The following is a 4,850-nucleotide window of genomic DNA, read 5'->3' as shown; positions in this document are numbered from 1 at the left end:
CCCTCTCGTGCCAGACTGGGGGCAGACGGGGGCACCGGCACTAGCTGTTGCCTTCGCTTCGCTCTCGCTCTTTGTCTCTCTCTCTCTCTCTCTCTCTCTCTCTCTCTCTCTCTCTCTCTCTCTCTCTCTCTCTCTCTCTCTCTCTCTCTCCCTCTCTCCCTCTCTCCCTCTCTCCCTCCCCCCCTCTCCCTCTCCCTCTCTCTCTCTCTCTCTCTCTCTCTCTCTCTCTCTATATATATATATATATACTATATATATATACTATATATATATATATATATATATATATATGTATATATATATATATATATATACTATGTATATATGTGTGTGTGTGTGTGTGTGTGAATGTATATAAATGAATAAATATATATATGTATATAATTGTGTCTGAATGTTTGAGCACGTGCGCGCGCGCAATTACTTATATTTGTAATGAATCTCTATCTATCTTTATATGTATGTAGACCTATATTGTGTATACTTATACACATGTATACATTTATACATGCAAACACACACACACACACACACACATATGTATGTATATATAGTATATATACATATATATGTATATATATATATTATATATATAAATATATATATATATATATATATATATATATATATATATATATGTATATATATACATACATACATATATATATATATATATATATATATATATATATAATTTTATGTGTGTGCATGTATGTATGTATCGATGTGTGTATAGATAGATAGATAGATATTAGTCTATCGGCCTTGGCCTATCCGTCTCACTCCCGCACTGTCTGAGCAACCCCCGCACTTACTCTCTTTGTCTCAATCACTATCACGCTGTATATCATGCCTCATTTCCTATGGTTGGTATAACCTAACCAACGTCAGATATAAATAGGAGGAAGTTACGTGTTGTGGGTCAGGATTTTCTTCTTCTTCTTTTTCTTTTTCTTCTTCTTTTTCTTTTTCTTCTTCTTCTTTGGGGGTGAGAAGGTCATTTGAAGTCTAGCGTGGCTTCTCTAACCTTATCTGAAAAGGTTGTGAACGCGTGAGTGTATGTATGTATGTGTGTGCGTTTATTTATGCATATGTGATTTCGTTTGTATTCAGACATGAGTGTGTAGGGCTGTGTGTGTGTGTGTGTGTAGGGCTGTGTGTTTGCCTGTGTCTGTGCATGTGTGGTTTCGATTACATTCAAACAAGAATCTGTAACTGCATTCGTGTATGTGTTATTTTGTCTTTATTCAGACACGAGTGTGATAAATGGCAGTAAAAATGTATTTTATTTTATTTACGACCTTGATCCATTTCCGGTCAGTGTTAGGGTTAGCAACAGCGGCCAGGGAAGGGTGGGATCATGGTAACAACGTGAACGTGAACGACCACTCCTGGCGCCCGTTATGTAAACAACAGAAAACGGTTTGATTGGAATGAACACTAGGCCGTGCGTGGAAGGGAGGGAGGGAGGGAGAGAAGGGAGGGATGGGAGGAAGAAAGGGGGAAAAGGAGGGAGGGAAGGAAGGAAGGGAGGAAGGAGAGAATGAAGGAAGGAAGAGAGGAAGCGAGGGACAGAGTAAGAGGGAGGAAAGTGATGGAGGGAGAGGAGAGACAGACGAAGAGGGAGGGAGGGAGAGTGGAGTGAAGATGTGTGTGTGTGTCTATGTCTGCGTGCCTGCCTACCTGCCTGCCTGTCTGTCTGTCTGTGTCAGTGTGTGTACGAACAGTTCACCCCACACGTGTTTCTCAGTAGTAGGCCTATGAGCCAGACGTGAACCCATAATTGTTTCATTTGTCGGCGTGCGTTTTGTCTGCTCTGTGCCCCGCGTGCCCGTACTCCTTCCCCGGCCTTTTCGTACCTTGCGGCGGAAGTGACCTGTTGTTTACATTAAGTTTAGTGGTTACGTATATACAGTACTTTTCCTTTGTTAAGTCAATATCGCTGTTATCAGCTAGGTTTAATCTGTTGGGTAAAGGGAAGGGAGCTTAATGATTGTTGCCATAGGCCTAATTGCCAGTGACTTGGATAAAATAGACATTTCAGATTTTACTTTTCGTGAACTTTTTGGCGAGTCCAGAGTTGAGTGAAGTTGGCAGGTAAACCTAACTTCGTTTGTTGGACTAAACGACTAAACTAGTTTATGTTTAAATAATGATCGTAAGTAAATAGATGACGACACTTGGCAAAATAAGGTAAAAGACTGATAAATAAGAAACACTAAGATAAAGATGAATGATTGAATAACACAATAAGAAGGAAGGAGAGAATATAGTGTTAAAAATGAATAAATTAAAAACGCTAAAATATAAAAGAATAAACATAAAAAGAAAATATATATATAACACTAACTTAAATAAGAGGCGTGGAGTGTAGCCTTTTCCTCTACCTCTGGGTGAGTATTTAGGGCCGTTACCTTGCATGCAACATTTTTAGTCGGGTCGCTCCCCCACGCACAGGCAAGGTGTCAAGGCAAGAGAGGGAGGGAGAGGGAGAGAGAGAGAGAGAGGTTTAACTGTCTCAAAAAAATTGTGTTAAAAGGGAGTGGGTTAACGGGGAATGAGAGAAAGAGAAGGCAGTGAGAGGCGATGTGAAAGAGAGATGGAGTGAAAGAGGAAGGAAGGAAGACGATGAGAGAGAGATGGAGGGAGGGAGGGAGGGAGACGGAGAGAGAGAGAGAGAGAGAGAGAGAGAGAGAGAGAGAGATGAAGGGAAGAAGGAAGGAAGGGAGGAAGGAGAGCAGTAGAAAAAGAAAGAAAGAAAAGGAATCGGGAAGGAAAACAGCAGAGCTCACGTGGTAAAAAGAGTGAAAAGTAAACCGGGAAAGCGACGTTGGATAACCGTGAAGCCAAACACAACTTCCTTTCTGTCCCTTTTGACCCCCTGGCTTGTGCGTGGCGGGAGAGGGTGAGGGAGAGGGAGAGAGAGGGTGAGGATGAGGGAGAGAGGGGAGGGAGAGGGAGAGGAGAGAGAGAGGTGGGAGGGAGGGAGGGAGCGAGAGCAGCATTTCAGTCTCTCTGGAGACTCGTCTCTCTCTCTTCTCTCTCTCTCTGCCGTTCTCTCTCTCTCATCTCTCTTATCTCTCACTATACTTACATATACTCTTTTCTTAACTGCTGTACATTTACTACATAGAATATAATAAATAAAATATATATAATAATATCATCTATAATATATATATATATATATATATATATTTTAATACATACATATTATATACATACTATTTATACTACATATATATATATATTATATATATATATATATATTATATATTAGTATGTATATATATATATATATGTATGTATATATATATATATATATATTATGTATTATATATATATATATATATATATATATATATATATATATTATTATATATATATATATGTATGTATATATATGTATATATATATATATAATATATATATATATATTATATATATATATATGTATGCATATGTATGTATATGTATGTATATGTATATTTATATGTATATATATATATATATATATATATATATATATATATATATATATATTTCCTTCTCTTTTTCTTTGTCTTCTCTTCAACATGAAGTTATTATTTTTCTTTAATCCCAGTGTTTTAATTGATCGATAGGTAAATTCGATGCTTGTGGATGCAGTGTTTATTTCCTTTTTTGTGCGTTAAGATAGAAATACTGAGGTACTGGATTTACCTTTATCGAAAGAAAATAAGATGTTCATTGGCTTACATGAAATTATTAGATAGAATCGTTGTTTGTTGATATCTTATCCTATTCATTTCTTGTTATATTATACTGCGTTAAAATTGCAATAGTTGGGATTGGCTGTGCCTCCATCGAGAGGAAATACTTATAGGCCTACATGTTGATATTATTACCACGTGACCTTATGCGAGTGCACGCCCCCCCCCCTCCCTCCTTGTCTTGGGTCACTCAGAACGCATTGTCAAGGTAAAACAGACAATGGTGTCACTGTAGACTTTTTTTTTCATGCTATGGTGTCAAGTGTCGAGGGTGGTACAGGGTTACAGGTGGGGGGGGGGGTTATAAAATAGACTTGTGGTTATATAAGGGATAGGGGGAAGGGGGAGAGGGAGATGGGGAGGATGTGCAGACTCACGTAGAGGGAGTAGGGGGGGAGAGATAAGAAAGAGAGGGAGGGGAAGTGGGGTTAACAAGGAAGAAGAGAAGATACCTGAAAGAAAAGTGAAAAGAGAAATGGATGAGAATGAAATAAAGGGGGGGAAGAAAAGTGAAGGAAGAAAACGATGGAAATAAAGAGGATGAAAAGATGAAAAACTAAAAAAATTGTAATAATAATAACAACGAGGAAGAAAAAAAAACGAAGATCGAACCTTGAAAAGAATAAGAAAGACACTGCAAGAAACTTGAAAAAAGAGAAAAAAATACGCCACGAAGCTAGCCATTGACAGCGTGCAGTGGGAGGCCTGTTGATTGAGACCGAGGCAAAGGAACACATTTGCTAAACACGTTTCGCTGTCACGTGATACGACCTGTGGCGGGCATGCAGGCGAACACTAATTAATCTAGCCTGTTTTTTTGTTGTTGTTTTTGTTTATGGGTGTTTTTTTTTTTTGTTGGTATTGTTTGAAAGTTTATTGTTTTAGTCTGTTTTGTTGTTGTTTTTAAGTATGGTTGTTTTTGGTGGTATTTTATTATATATATTATTTAAATTGTTTTTTGGACTGCTAATGTTTTAATGTTATTTTGATAAAGTTTATGTAATACAAGTACATTAATTAGCATTACTGATAATAGTGTTGTTATTGTCATTATTATTACTGTCATTATAAGACCAAACACAAGGAGGTTATTACCAC

Source organism: Penaeus monodon, chromosome 11 (assembly GCF_015228065.2).
Source record: "Penaeus monodon isolate SGIC_2016 chromosome 11, NSTDA_Pmon_1, whole genome shotgun sequence".
In the NCBI taxonomy this organism is placed as follows: Eukaryota; Metazoa; Arthropoda; class Malacostraca; order Decapoda; family Penaeidae; genus Penaeus; species Penaeus monodon.
This window is presented reverse-complemented; position numbering follows the sequence as displayed.